Source organism: Papaver somniferum, chromosome 3 (assembly GCF_003573695.1).
Source record: "Papaver somniferum cultivar HN1 chromosome 3, ASM357369v1, whole genome shotgun sequence".
Classification (NCBI taxonomy): Eukaryota; Viridiplantae; Streptophyta; class Magnoliopsida; order Ranunculales; family Papaveraceae; genus Papaver; species Papaver somniferum.
This window is the reverse complement of record NC_039360.1, coordinates 189,960,869-189,976,934: the sequence shown is the minus strand read 5'-3', so window position 1 is coordinate 189,976,934 and position 16,066 is coordinate 189,960,869. Positions and strand designations below refer to the sequence as shown.

The window sequence follows — 16,066 nt, the reverse complement described above, 5'->3', positions numbered from 1 at the left end:
TTAGCTCGAAATCGTTCCAACTCGGGCAAATTTTCGACTGAATTGTCCAGTCTTTATTATGTAACTAATTTTTGACGTAAATCGTCTAAATTCGAAACGATGAAGTTCCGTTTTCTCCAGTTTTGCTCGAAACCATTCCAACTCGGTCAAATTTTCGAGTGAAGTGTCGAGTCTTGATTATGTAACTAATTTTGACGTAAATCATCTAAATTCGAAACGATGGAGTCCTGGTTTCTCCAGTTTTGCTCGAAATCGTTCCAACTCGGTCAAATTTTCGACTGAAGTGTCGAGTCTTGAATATGTAACTAATTTTGACGTAAATCGCCTAAATTCGAAACGATGGAGTTTCGATTTCTCCAGTTTTGCTCGAAATCGTTCCAACTCGGTCAAATTTTCGAGTGAAGTGTCGAGTCTTGATTATGTAACTCAATTTTTACATAAACGTCTAAATTCGAAAGGATGGAGTTCCGGTTTCTTCAATTTTCCTCGCACTCGTTCCAACTCGGTCAAATTTTCGACTGAAGTGTCGAGTCTTGATTATGTAACTAAATTTTGACATAAACGTCTAAATTCGAAAGGATGGAGTTTTTGTTTCTTTAATTTTACTCGTACTCATTCCAACTCGGTCAAATTTTCGACTGAAGTGACGAGTCTTGAATATGAAACTAGTTTTGACGTAAATCGTCTAAAATCGAAAGGATGGAGTTCCGGTTTCTCCATTTTAGCTCGAAATCGTTCCAACTCGGGAAAATTTTCGACTGAATTGTCCAGTCTTTATTATGTAACTAATTTTTGACGTAAATCGTCTAAATTCGAAACGATGAAGTTCCGTTTTCTCCAGTTTTGCTCGAAACCGTTCCAACTCGGTCAAATTTTCGAGTGAAGTGTCGAGTCTTGATTATGTAACTAATTTTGACGTAAATCGTCTAAATTCGAAACGATGGAGTTTCGATTTCTCCAGTTTTGCTCGAAATCGTTCCAACTCGGTCAAATTTTCGAGTGAAGTGTCGAGTCTTGATTATGTAACTCAATTTTGACATAAACGTCTAAATTCGAAAGGATGGAGTTTCTGTTTCTTCAATTTTACTCGTACTCATTCCAACTCGGTCAAATTTTCGACTGAAGTGTCGAGTCTTGAATATGTAACTAATTTTTGACGTAAATCGTCTAAATTCGAAACGATGAAGTTCCGGTTTCTCCAGTTTTGCTCGAAACCGTTCCAACTCGGTCAAATTTTCGAGTGAAGTGTCGAGTCTTGATTATGTAACTAATTTTGACGTAAATCGTCTAAATTCGAAACGATGGAGTTCTGGTTTCTCCAGTTTTGCTCGAAATCGTTCCAACTCGGTCAAATTTTCGACTGAAGTGTCGAGTCTTGAATATGTAACTAATTTTGACGTAAATCGTCTAAATTTGAAACGATGGAGTTTTGATTTCTCCAGTTTTGCTCTAAATCGTTCCAACTCGGTCAAATTTTCGAGTGAAGTGTCGAGTCTTGATTATGTAACTCAATTTTTACATAAACGTCTAAATTCGAAAGGATGGAGTTCCGGTTTCTTCAATTTTCCTCGTACTCGTTCCAACTCGGTCAAATTTTCGACTGAAGTGACGAGTCTTGAATATGAAACTAGTTTTGACGTAAATCGTCTAAATTCGAAAAGATGAAGTTCCGGTTTCTTCAGTTTTGCTCGAAATTGTTCGAACTCGGTCAAATTTTCGACTGAAGTGTCGAGTCTTGAATATGTAACTAATTTTTGACGTAAATCGTCTAAATTCGAAACGATGAAGTTCCGTTTTCTCCAGTTTTGCTCGAAATCGTTCCAACTCGGTCAAATTTTCGAGTGAAGTGTCGAGTCTTAATTATGTAACTAATTTTGACGTAAATCGTCTAAATTCGAAACGATGGAGTTCTGGTTTCTCCAGTTTTGCTCGAAATCGTTCCAACTCGGTCAAATTTTCGACTGAAGTGTCGAGTCTTGAATATGTAACTAATTTTGACGTAAATCGTCTAAATTTGAAACGATGGAGTTTCGATTTCTCCAGTTTTGCTCGAAATCGTTCCAACTCGGTCAAATTTTCGAGTGAAGTGTCGAGTCTTGATTATGTAACTCAATTTTTACATAAACGTCTAAATTCGAAAGGATGGAGTTCCGGTTTCTTCAATTTTCCTCGTACTCGTTCCAACTCGGTCAAATTTTCGACTGAAGTGTCGAGTCTTGATTATGTAACTAAATTTTGACATAAACGTCTAAATTCGAAAGGTTGGAGTTTCTGTTTCTTTAATTTTACTCGTATTCATTCCAACTCGGTCAAATTTTCGACTCAAGTGACGAGTCTTGAATATGAAACTAGTTTTGACGTAAATCGTCTAAAATCGAAAGGATGGAGTTCCGGTTTCTCCATTTTAGCTCGAAATCGTTCCAACTCGGGCAAATTTTCGACTGAATTGTCCAGTCTTTATTATGTAACTAATTTTTGACGTAAATCGTCTAAATTCGAAACGATGAAGTTCCGTTTTCTCCAGTTTTGCTCGAAACCGTTCCAACTCGGTCAAATTTTCGAGTGAAGTGTCGAGTCTTGATTATGTAACTAATTTTGACGTAAATCGTCTAAATTCGAAACGATGGAGTTCTGGTTTCTCCAGTTTTGCTCGAAATCGTTCCAACTCGGTCAAATTTTCGACTGAAGTGTCGAGTCTTGAATATGTAACTAATTTTGACGTAAATCGCCTAATTTCGAAACGATGGAGTTTCGATTTCTCCAGTTTTGCTCGAAATCGTTCCAACTCGGTCAAATTTTCGAGTGAAGTGTCGAGTCTTGATTATGTAACTCAATTTTTACATAAACGTCTAAATTCGAAAGGATGGAGTTCCGGTTTCTTCAATTTTCCTCGTACTCATTCCAACTCGGTCAAATTTTCGACTGAAGTGTCGAGTCTTGATTATGTAACTAAATTTTGACATAAACGTCTAAATTCGAAAGGATGGAGTTTCTGTTTCTTTAATTTTACTCGTACTCATTCCAACTCGGTCAAATTTTCGACTGAAGTGACGAGTCTTGAATATGAAACTAGTTTTGACGTAAATCGTCTAAAATCGAAAGGATGGAGTTCCGGTTTCTCCATTTTAGCTCGAAATCGTTCCAACTCGGGCAAATTTTCGACTGAATTGTCCAGTCTTTATTATGTAACTAATTTTTGACGTAAATCGTCTAAATTCGAAACGATGAAGTTCCGTTTTCTCCAGTTTTGCTCGAAACCGTTCCAACTCGGTCAAATTTTCGAGTGAAGTGTCGAGTCTTGATTATGTAACTAATTTTGACGTAAATCGTCTAAATTCGAAACGATGGAGTTCTGGTTTCTCCAGTTTTTCTCGAAATTGTTCCAACTCGGTCAAATTTTCGACTGAAGTGTCGAGTCTTGAATATGTAACTAATTTTGACGTAAATCGTCTAAATTCGAAACGATGGAGTTTCCATTTCTCCAGTTTTGCTCGAAATCGTTCCAACTCGGTCAAATTTTCGAGTGAAGTGTCGAGTCTTGATTATGTAACTCAATTTTGACATAAACGTCTAAATTCGAAAGGATGGAGTTTCTGTTTCTTCAATTTTACTCGTACTCATTCCAACTCGGTCAAATTTTCGACTGAAGTGACGAGTCTTGAATATGAAACTAGTTTTGACGTAAATCGTCTAAATTCGAAAAGATGAAGTTCCGGTTTCTTCAGTTTTGCTCGAAATTGTTCCAACTCGGTCAAATTTTCGACTTAAGTGTCGAGTCTTGAATATGTAACTAATTTTTGACGTAAATCGTCTAAATTCGAAACGATGAAGTTCCGTTTTCTCCAGTTTTGCTCGAAATCGTTCCAACTCGGTAAAATTTTCGAGTGAAGTGTCGAGTCTTGAATATGTAACTAATTTTTGACGTAAATCGTCTAAATTCGAAACGATGAAGTTCCGGTTTCTCACATTTTGCTCTAAACCGTTCCAACTCGGTCAAATTTTTGAGTGAAGTGTCGAGTCTTGATTATGTAACTAATTTTGACGTAAATCGTCTAAATTCGAAACGATGGAGTTCTGGTTTCTCCAGTTTTGCTCGAAATCGTTCCAACTCGGTCAAATTTTCGAGTGAAGTGTCGAGTCTTGATTATGTAACTCAATTTTTACATAAACGTCTAAATTCGAAAGGATGGAGTTCCGGTTTCTTCAATTTTCCTCGTACTCGTTCCAACTCGGTCAAATTTTCGACTGAAGTGACGAGTCTTGAATATGAAACTAGTTTTGACGTAAATCGTCTAAATTCGAAAAGATGAAGTTCCGGTTTCTTCAGTTTTGCTCGAAATTGTTCGAACTCGGTCAAATTTTCGACTGAAGTGTCGAATCTTGAATATGTAACTAATTTTTGACGTAAATCGTCTAAATTCGAAACGATGAAGTTCCGTTTTCTCCAGTTTTGCTCGAAATCGTTCCAACTCGGTAAAATTTTCGAGTGAAGTGTCGAGTCTTGAATATGTAACTAATTTTTGACGTAAATCGTCTAAATTCGAAACGATGAAGTTCCGGTTTCTCCAGTTTTGCTCGAAACCGTTCCAACTCGGTCAAATTTTCGAGTGAAGTGTCGAGTCCTGATTATGTAATTAATTTTGACGTAAATCGTCTAAATTCGAAACGATGGAGTTCTGGTTTCTCCAGTTTTGCTCGAAATCGTTCCAACTCGGTCAAATTTTCGACTGAAGTGTCGAGTCTTGAATATGTAACTAATTTTGACGTAAATCGTATAAATTTGAAACGATGGAGTTTCGATTTCTCCAGTTTTGCTCTAAATCGTTCCAACTCGGTCAAATTTTCGAGTGAAGTGTCGAGTCTTGATTATGTAACTCAATTTTTACATAAACGTCTAAATTCGAAAGGATGGAGTTCCGGTTTCTTCAATTTTCCTCGTACTCGTTCCAACTCGGTCAAATTTTCGACTGAAGTGACGAGTCTTGAATATGAAACTAGTTTTGACGTAAATCGTCTAAATTCGAAAAGATGAAGTTCCGGTTTCTTCAGTTTTGCTCGAAATTGTTCGAACTCGGTCAAATTTTCGACTGAAGTGTCGAGTCTTGAATATGTAACTAATTTTTGACGTAAGTCGTCTAAATTCGAAACGATGAAGTTCCGTTTTCTCCAGTTTTGCTCGAAATCGTTCCAACTCGGTCAAATTTTCGAGTGAAGTGTCGAGTCTTGATTATGTAACTCAATTTTTACATAAACGTCTAAATTCGAAAGGATGGAGTTCCGGTTTCTTCAATTTTCCTCGTACTCGTTCCAACTCGGTCAAATTTTCGACTGAAGTGTCGAGTCTTGATTATGTAACTAAATTTTGACATAAACGTCTAAATTCAAAAGGATGGAGTTTCTGTTTCTTTAATTTTACTCGTACTCATTCCAACTCGGTCAAATTTTCGACTGAAGTGACGAGTCTTGAATATGAAACTAGTTTTGACGTAAATCGTCTAAAATCGAAAGGATGGAGTTCCGGTTTCTCCATTTTAGCTCGAAATCGTTCCAACTCGGGCAAATTTTCGACTGAATTGTCCAGTCTTTATTATGTAACTAATTTTTGACGTAAATCGTCTAAATTCGAAACGATGAAGTTCCGTTTTCTCCAGTTTTGCTCGAAACCATTCCAACTCGGTCAAATTTTCGAGTGAAGTGTCGAGTCTTGATTATGTAACTAATTTTGACGTAAATCATCTAAATTCGAAACGATGGAGTCCTGGTTTCTCCAGTTTTGCTCGAAATCGTTCCAACTCGGTCAAATTTTCGACTGAAGTGTCGAGTCTTGAATATGTAACTAATTTTGACGTAAATCGCCTAAATTCGAAACGATGGAGTTTCGATTTCTCCAGTTTTGCTCGAAATCGTTCCAACTCGGTCAAATTTTCGAGTGAAGTGTCGAGTCTTGATTATGTAACTCAATTTTTACATAAACGTCTAAATTCGAAAGGATGGAGTTCCGGTTTCTTCAATTTTCCTCGCACTCGTTCCAACTCGGTCAAATTTTCGACTGAAGTGTCGAGTCTTGATTATGTAACTAAATTTTGACATAAACGTCTAAATTCGAAAGGATGGAGTTTTTGTTTCTTTAATTTTACTCGTACTCATTCCAACTCGGTCAAATTTTCGACTGAAGTGACGAGTCTTGAATATGAAACTAGTTTTGACGTAAATCGTCTAAAATCGAAAGGATGGAGTTCCGGTTTCTCCATTTTAGCTCGAAATCGTTCCAACTCGGGAAAATTTTCGACTGAATTGTCCAGTCTTTATTATGTAACTAATTTTTGACGTAAATCGTCTAAATTCGAAACGATGAAGTTCCGTTTTCTCCAGTTTTGCTCGAAACCGTTCCAACTCGGTCAAATTTTCGAGTGAAGTGTCGAGTCTTGATTATGTAACTAATTTTGACGTAAATCGTCTAAATTCGAAACGATGGAGTTTCGATTTCTCCAGTTTTGCTCGAAATCGTTCCAACTCGGTCAAATTTTCGAGTGAAGTGTCGAGTCTTGATTATGTAACTCAATTTTTACATAAACGTCTAAATTCGAAAGGATGGAGTTCCGGTTTCTTCAATTTGCCTCGTACTCGTTCCAACTCGGTCAAATTTTCGACTGAAGTGACGAGTCTTGAATATGAAACTAGTTTTGACGTAAATCGTCTAAATTCGAAAAGATGAAGTTCCGGTTTCTTCAGTTTTGCTCGAAATTGTTCGAACTCGGTCAAATTTTCGACTGAAGTGTCGAGTCTTGAATATGTAACTAATTTTTGACGTAAGTCGTCTAAATTCGAAACGATGAAGTTCCGTTTTCTCCAGTTTTGCTCGAAATCGTTCCAACTCGGTCAAATTTTCGAGTGAAGTGTCGAGTCTTGATTATGTAACTCAATTTTTACATAAACGTCTAAATTCGAAAGGATGGAGTTCCGGTTTCTTCAATTTTCCTCGTACTCGTTCCAACTCGGTCAAATTTTCGACTGAAGTGACGAGTCTTGAATATGAAACTAGTTTTGACGTAAATCGTCTAAATTCGAAAAGATGAAGTTCCGGTTTCTTCAGTTTTGCTCGAAATTGTTCGAACTCGGTCAAATTTTCGACTGAAGTGTCGAATCTTGAATATGTAACTAATTTTTGACGTAAATCGTCTAAATTCGAAACGATGAAGTTCCGTTTTCTCCAGTTTTGCTCGAAATCGTTCCAACTCGGTAAAATTTTCGAGTGAAGTGTCGAGTCTTGAATATGTAACTAATTTTTGACGTAAATCGTCTAAATTCGAAACGATGAAGTTCCGGTTTCTCCAGTTTTGCTCGAAACCGTTCCAACTCGGTCAAAATTTCGAGTGAAGTGTCGAGTCTTGATTATGTAACTAATTTTGACGTAAATCGTCTAAATTCGAAACGATGGAGTTCTGGTTTCTCCAGTTTTGCTCGAAATCGTTCCAACTCGGTCAAATTTTCGACTGAAGTGTCGAGTCTTGAATATGTAACTAATTTTGACGTAAATCGTCTAAATTTGAAACGATGGAGTTCCGATTTCTTCAGTTTTGCTCGAAATCGTTCCAACTCGGTCAAATTTTCGAGTGAAGTGTCGAGTCTTGATTATGTAACTCAATTTTGACATAAACGTCTAAATTCGAAAGGATGGAGTTCTGGTTTCTTCAATTTTACTCGTACTCGTTCCAACTCGGTCAAATTTTTGACTGAAGTGTCGAGTCTTGATTATGTAACTAAATTTTGACATAAACGTCTAAATTCGAAAGGATGGAGTTCCGGTTTCTCAAGTTTAGTTCGAACTCGTTCCAACTCGGTCAAATTTTTGACTGAAGTGACGAGTCTTGAATATGAAACTAGTTTTGACGTAAATCGTCTAAAATCGAAAGGATGGAGTTCCGGTTTCTCCAGTTTAGCTCGAAATCGTTCCAACTCGGTCAAATTTTCGACTGAATTGTCCAGTCTTTATTATGTAACTAATTTTTGACGTAAATCGTCTAAATTCGAAACGATGAAGTTCCGTTTTCTCCAGTTTTGCTCTAAATCGTTCCAACTCGGTCAAATTTTCGAGTGAAGTGTCGAGTCTTGAATATGTAACTAATTTTTGACGTAAATCGTCTAAATTCGAAACGATGAAGTTCCGGTTTCTCCAGTTTTGCTCGAAACCGTTCCAACTCGGTCAAATTTTCGAGTGAAGTGTCGAGTCTTGATTATGTAACTCAATTTTGACATAAACGTCTAAATTCGAAAGGATGGAGTTTCTGTTTCTTCAATTTTACTCGTACTCATTCCAACTCGGTCAAATTTTCGACTGAAGTGACGAGTCTTGAATATGAAACTAGTTTTGACGTAAATCGTCTAAATTCGAAAAGATGAAGTTCCGGTTTCTTCAGTTTTGCTCGAAATTGTTCCAACTCGGTCAAATTTTCGACTGAAGTGTCGAGTCTTGAATATGTAACTAATTTTTGACGTAAATCGTCTAAATTCGAAACGATGAAGTTCCATTTTTCCAGTTTTGCTCGAAATCGTTCCAACTCGGTAAAATTTTCGAGTGAAGTGTCGAGTCTTGAATATGTAACTAATTTTTGACGTAAATCGTCTAAATTCGAAACGATGAAGTTCCGGTTTCTCACATTTTGCTCTAAACCGTTCCAACTCGGTCAAATTTTCGAGTGAAGTGTCGAGTCTTGATTATGTAACTAATTTTGACGTAAATCGTCTAAATTCGAAACGATGGAGTTTCGATTTCTCCAGTTTTGCTCGAAATCGTTCCAACTCGGTCAAATTTTCGAGTGAAGTGTCGAGTCTTGATTATGTAACTCAATTTTGACATAAACGTCTAAATTCGAAAGGATGGAGTTTCTGTTTCTTCAATTTTCCTCGCACTCGTTCCATCTCGGTCAAATTTTCGACTGAAGTGTCGAGTCTTGATTATGTAACTAAATTTTGACATAAACGTCTAAATTCGAAAGGATGGAGTTTCTGTTTCTTTCATTTTACTCGTACTCATTCCAACTCGGTCAAATTTTCGACTGAAGTGACGAGTCTTGAATATGAAACTAGTTTTGACGTAAATCGTCTAAATTCGAAAAGATGAAGTTCCGGTTTCTTCAGTTTTGCTCGAAATTGTTCCAACTCGGTCAAATTTTCGACTGAAGTGTCGAGTCTTGAATATGTAACTAATTTTTGACGTAAATCGTCTAAATTCGAAACGATGAAGTTCCGTTTTCTCCAGTTTTGCTCGAAATCGTTCCAACTCGGTCAAATTTTCGAGTGAAGTGTCGAGTCTTGATTATGTAACTAATTTTGACGTAAATCGTCTAAATTCGAAACGATGGAGTTCTGGTTTCTCCAGTTTTGCTCGAAATCGTTCCAACTCGGTCAAATTTTCGACTGAAGTGTCGAGTCTTGATTATGTAACTCAATTTTGACATAAACGTCTAAATTCGAAAGGATGGAGTTCTGGTTTCTTCAATTTTACTCGTACTCGTTCCAACTCGGTCAAATTTTCGACTGAAGTGTCGAGTCTTGATTATGTAACTAAATTTTGACATAAACGTCTAAATTCGAAAGGATTGAGTTTATGTTTCTTCAATTTTACTCGTACTCGTTCCAACTCGGTCAAATTTTCGAATGAAGTGACGAGTCTTGAATATGAAACTAATTTGGACGTAAATCGTCTAAATTCGAAACGATGAAGTTCCGGTTTCTTCAGTTTTGCTCGAAATTGTTCCAACTCGGTCAAATTTTCGACTGAAGTGTCGAATCTTGAATATGTAACTAATTTTTGACGTAAATCGTCTAAATTCGAAACGATGAAGTTCCGGTTTCTCCAGTTTTGCTCGAAACCGTTCCAACTCGGTCAAATTTTCGAGTGAAGTGTCGAGTCTTGAATATGTAACTAATTTTTGACGTAAATCGTCTAAATTCGAAACGATGAAGTTCCGGTTTCTCACATTTTGCTCTAAACCGTTCCAACTCGGACAAATTTTCGAGTGAAGTGTCGAGTCTTGATTATGTAACTAATTTTGACGTAAATCGTCTAAATTCGAAACGATGGAGTTTCGATTTCTCCAGTTTTGCTCGAAATCGTTCCAACTCGGTCAAATTTTCGAGTGAAGTGTCGAGTCTTGATTATGTAACTCAATTTTGACATTAACGTCTAAATTCGAAAGGATGGAGTTTCTGTTTCTTCAATTTTACTCGTACTCATTCCAACTCGGTCAAATTTTCGACTGAAGTGACGAGTCTTGAATATGAAACTAGTTTTGACGTAAATCGTCTAAATTCGAAAAGATGAAGTTCCGGTTTCTTCAGTTTTGCTCGAAATTGTTCCAACTCGGTCAAATTTTCGACTGAAGTGTCGAGTCTTGAATATGTAACTAATTTTTGACGTAAATCGTCTAAATTCGAAACGATGAAGTTCCGTTTTCTCCAGTTTTGCTCGAAATCGTTCCAACTCGGTAAAATTTTCGAGTGAAGTGTCGAGTCTTGAATATGTAACTAATTTTTGACGTAAATCGTCTAAATTCGAAACGATGAAGTTCCGGTTTCTCCAGTTTTGCTCGAAACCGTTCCAACTCGGTCAAAATTTCGAGTGAAGTGTCGAGTCTTGATTATGTAACTAATTTTGACGTAAATCGTCTAAATTCGAAACGATGGAGTTCTGGTTTCTCCAGTTTTGCTCGAAATCGTTCCAACTCGGTCAAATTTTCGACTGAAGTGTCGAGTCTTGAATATGTAACTAATTTTGACGTAAATCGTCTAAATTTGAAACGATGGAGTTTTGATTTCTCCAGTTTTGCTCTAAATCGTTCCAACTCGGTCAAATTTTCGAGTGAAGTGTCGAGTCTTGATTATGTAACTCAATTTTTACATAAACGTCTAAATTCGAAAGGATGGAGTTCCGGTTTCTTCAATTTTCCTCGTACTCGTTCCAACTCGGTCAAATTTTCGACTGAAGTGACGAGTCTTGAATATGAAACTAGTTTTGACGTAAATCGTCTAAATTCGAAAAGATGAAGTTCCGGTTTCTTCAGTTTTGCTCGAAATTGTTCGAACTCGGTCAAATTTTCGACTGAAGTGTCGAGTCTTGAATATGTAACTAATTTTTGACGTAAGTCGTCTAAATTCGAAACGATGAAGTTCCGTTTTCTCCAGTTTTGCTCGAAATCGTTCCAACTCGGTCAAATTTTCGAGTGAAGTGTCGAGTCTTGATTATGTAACTAATTTTGACGTAAATCGTCTAAATTCGAAACGATGGAGTTCTGGTTTCTCCAGTTTTGCTCGAAATCGTTCCAACTCGGTCAAATTTTCGACTGAAGTGTCGAGTCTTGATTATGTAACTCAATTTTGACATAAACGTCTAAATTCGAAAGGATGGAGTTCTGGTTTCTTCAATTTTACTCGTACTCGTTCCAACTCGGTCAAATTTTCGACTGAAGTGTCGAGTCTTGATTATGTAACTAAATTTTGACATAAACGTCTAAATTCGAAAGGATTGAGTTGATGTTTCTTCAATTTTACTCGTACTCGTTCCAACTCGGTCAAATTTTCGAATGAAGTGACGAGTCTTGAATATGAAACTAATTTGGACGTAAATCGTCTAAATTCGAAAGGATTGAGTTTATGTTTCTTCAATTTTACTCGTACTCGTTCCAACTCGGTCAAATTTTTGAATGAAGTGACGAGTCTTGAATATGAAACTAATTTGGACGTAAATCGTCTAAATTCGAAACGATGAAGTTCCGGTTTCTTCAGTTTTGCTCGAAATTGTTCCAACTCGGTCAAATTTTCGACTGAAGTGTCGAATCTTGAATATGTAACTAATTTTTGACGTAAATCGTCTAAATTCGAAACGATGAAGTTCCGGTTTCTCCAGTTTTGCTCGAAACCGTTCCAACTCGGTCAAATTTTCGAGTGAAGTGTCGAGTCTTGATTATGTAACTAAATTTTGACATAAACGTCTAAATTCGAAAGGATGGAGTTCCAGTTTCTCAAGTTTAGTTTGAACTCGTTCCAACTCGGTCAAATTTTTTACTGAAGTGACGAGTCTTGAATATGAAACTAGTTTTGACGTAAATCGTCTAAAATCGAAAGGATGGAGTTCCGGTTTCTCCAGTTTAGTTCGAACTCGTTCCAATTCGGTCAAATTTTCGACTGAATTGTCCAGTCTTGATTATGTAACTATATTTTGACCAAATCGTCTCAATTCAAAATAATGAAGTTTCAGTTTCTTCTGTTTTGCTCGAACTCGTTCAACTCGGTCAAATTCTGAACTCAAATTGAAGTATCGAGTTTTAATTATAATCATGTAATACGAGAGAAATATTCAATGATAATATGTGCGAAACTCGACAAATATTCAGCGATTAAAAAATATCATGTAATTAAAAGTCAACATGATTATCACCAAGACCGGAAAGTATCCCAACGACTAAATTTTTTTATGTAACTTTAATTTATAATTTTAATCAATTTTGTGTGGTACTTTAATTTTGATATGCTTCATAAATAAATTTAACAATTTTCTTTTTCTTTTTCTAATTGGTAAAAGTCAACACCGGTCAAGGATCACTAATCATATAGAATTTCATTTTATGAGACAAACAATGTTGGTCAACGGATTGGTCCGTGATATGTTGTTCATGTCACTTCAGGTCGTGATGACTTTTCTTTTAAGTGCAATAACAAAAGAATCATAAATTTTATCCCGTAGTAGATAATACTAGACATCCTTATTGGTGTCGTGGTCCATGACTCGTGGATGCCCAACTAAAAGTATCCCAAACTAAAAAAAACGAAAAAAAGAAAGATAAGAAATAGACGCGTGTTCTGATGTGAACATTCTAAACATAGTTTTCTCCTCCAGAAAAGAAAACAGATCTAGCTATATTTCATCCCCATCTCTAACTGTATAGAATATTTCTCCTCATCTAATATTTTGGCTGAAAATTAGGGGTTATTCATTTCAGTTTTGTTCTACGATTTTGGAAACAATTCTGCATCGCCGTAGGATGACGGTGTTGATTATATTGAGAAGGAATTGAAGAAGAATATCAAGCGGTAATAAACTTGGTCAAAAATCTTTCGATTTGAACCCTAACAATTTTTGGGCGGGATGAAAATCAAAACAAAATTCTTTTGGGCGGGGATTATTCCCGCTTGGTGTTCTTTTGGAATGGATATAAATCTCAACCCTAAAATCAATTCAGAGATGTTCAGAGGTATATATTTTTGGGGAATTATCAGAGATAAAAAATAACAAGGTATATCTTTTTTATGCTTATCTATAGCTAAATAATTTTTGATTTTTGATTTGGAAGATGCATGAGTTCATATTAGACTATTTGATTGAGTCTGAAATTGGGGATACATAGGATTGATCTAGTTAGTAATAATACAATTTTATCAGATTATCTTTGATTGAAAAGAGTCATGGGTTACATAGTAGATTATCTTTGATTGAATCTGAACTTAGGTTACATCAGATTGTTATAGTTTAATAATCTAGGATTGTTATCTTTGATTGTCTCTAGCTCAATAATTTTTTATTTTTGATTGAAAAGATTCAGACCATCTTTGATTGAATCTGAACCTGGTTACATAGGATTGATATAGTTTTGTAATATCAAGTTGTATTTGGATTTGATTATCGTGTATACTGGGTGTTTGTGTGTTTAAAACCTTTGGGTCCATAGAACAAATCAGTTCACTAGAACTATTAGACTGTTGGTAGAGTAGTTGTTTATTAATGAATATGAAAGGTTTTTTACTGTGTTTCCTCGGTAGTTCATTGGTGTCTACATCAATATGAAAAAAGTTTTTTTCTTCCATTGGTGTCTATACGACGTATAAGAGCTGCTACTATACCTGCTAATCTGAGCATTGTTGCAATGTGCGACACAGTGTCTCCTTCCGAATTTTGTTTAATTATTAGTATCTCAGGCTGCGAACATCTCTTGCATATCTCCTAAGTAAATTATGTTGGTTATATGAACGTGAAAAAATATATTATTTAACCAGAAAAATAAATTTTGTTGGTTATATGAACGTGATTGTCATAGTTAGTGTTCTTGATTTGCTATTAGCCGCCTAAGTATAGATAGCAAGCCTGGAATCAAGCAGCATTATCAATAATATAATTGTATTGAACCATATTATTGTGATTACTTTGCTTGATATATAAGTCTGTTTACATAATCATCATTTTTGTCTATGTTTCATATGTCCACTTCTTTTTCAAGGGAAGGAAGCCCCACATTCAACTGGCTTTCCTCGCCTCTGAGACATAACCCCATAGTATCTGGATCAAGTCATGGTGCACATAGTTCAGCGGGCCAGTCTGATGAGATTGTGCTAACCCATGAATCTGACTATGCTCTGACTTCTCAAGACAATGAAATTGAGAACACTGGTAATGTTAAATATCTTTTCATTGATTTGCCTAGTTTTTAAGTTATATGAACTACAATTTATTTGCTTATAGTAAGTTTTTTTCCTTCAAATACATTCTTTTCTAAATCATAGATGGTTCATTACTTATTCCAGTTTTGGTTTTTTTAAACCTAGATGACCGTTTTCCAATATTCTTTAATGAGCATGGGCAATGGAACGGGCCAGCAAATTTTGCAACCTTGATCAGAGAGATTACAAGGTCGAAAATAGGGTTGGGGTATGCAAAATGGAAAGAGGTTCCTCCAGAAGACAAAGAATATATTTGGAACTCTGTTCAAGTGAGTCCAATTGGCTTTTTTCCGCTTATGCTTATGTTCATATATATTTTCTTGGATTTCTATAACCTTTACCAACTGCTGAAATTAAATTCTTACACTGCATTATTACAGAATATGTACCAGGTAACAGCTATCCATAAGAAGTATGTTTGAGCAAAGGCAAACAGTGCTTGGAGAACTGAAAAGTCAAATAAAAAACGATCGCTCAATGATGTTACATCTGTGGAAGAAAAGAAAAGGAAGTTGCCATCATACAATAAGAAAGAAGACTGGGAGAAATTTATCAATAACATCAGTGACCCAAAGTGGCTGAAAAAATCTGAACAAGCTGCGGAAGCACGGTCAAATGTGAAGGCTCAATATACAGGTGGTAGGAAAGGTGTCCCTACAAGGTGGAATGAATTGGTAAATTCTTAACACTGTATTGCATTTTAAGCTATTATTCTTATGTTATTTCATTTATTTCCCTAATTGGATAGCATATGATGTTATTGGTATGCCTAAAGTCCTTGTTTATACTAGTTGTCTCCTTCATAATTGATAATTTGTGAATTGTTTTCTTACTAATGGATCAGTATCTAGATGTATTGATTTTTTCAGCTACTTCCAGTACATTGTTGTACTTGATTCATAATAAATGGATGTCTAACATCTGATTCCTTGAACCCTTGTCACCCCTTAACCTCTTAATTACTTTTTGTAGTTATTAGCAATTTGTCTCAAGGTTTGAACTAGATGCAGACAAATTCCAGTCATATACTTTACTTTTGAATGGTAACTTCCTTACTGAAGTATCTTGCTTTTGTCTTTTGTTTCTAGTTTACAGAGTAGGTCTTTTCTTACACACTGTTTATTTATAAATATTTTTGCACGTATCTAAGCAGGTGGGTCTTATTTAAACAAGTAATTGACTGTTTATTTAGCTAGTGTTACTTGTTTGTAAGTGTTTCCCTGGATACTAAGCCGATTGTCGAGTCTGATGCAATTGATCTTCTTACTTGAATGAGTTTATATAGAACCAGCCAGCAAGTATGTAAAATGGCTTGATTAGAGGGTGATGACTCAATAATGAGCTAGAATGAATAAGAGATATTTAGGAAAGAAAAGTTTTTTTAAGATTGTAGTTTTTAATTCACCGTTAACTAGTAATGTGATGTTCAACTCAAATGTCTACTTACCTTAGCAGCTAATTAAATTTTGATGCACTTATCCTGTCAGTAAACCTCTTCTTTATTATGGCTCACAGATGTTGTCTTGTGATGCAAAATTTTGCAAGTTTTTAATGCATTGTTTTGTCACAGGAAAAT

At 35.9% G+C, this 16,066-nt stretch overlaps 1 long non-coding RNA gene across 1 annotated transcript; it reads left to right on the top strand.

The window, feature by feature from the left end:
• The first annotated feature begins 14,276 nt into the window (after positions 1-14,276).
• LOC113361975 lies at positions 14,277-15,127 on the top strand. The gene is made up of 3 exons (XR_003365468.1): positions 14,277-14,440; positions 14,596-14,759; positions 14,871-15,127. It is a non-coding gene; the product is annotated as an uncharacterized LOC113361975 (long non-coding RNA).
• The last annotated feature ends 939 nt before the right edge of the window (positions 15,128-16,066 follow it).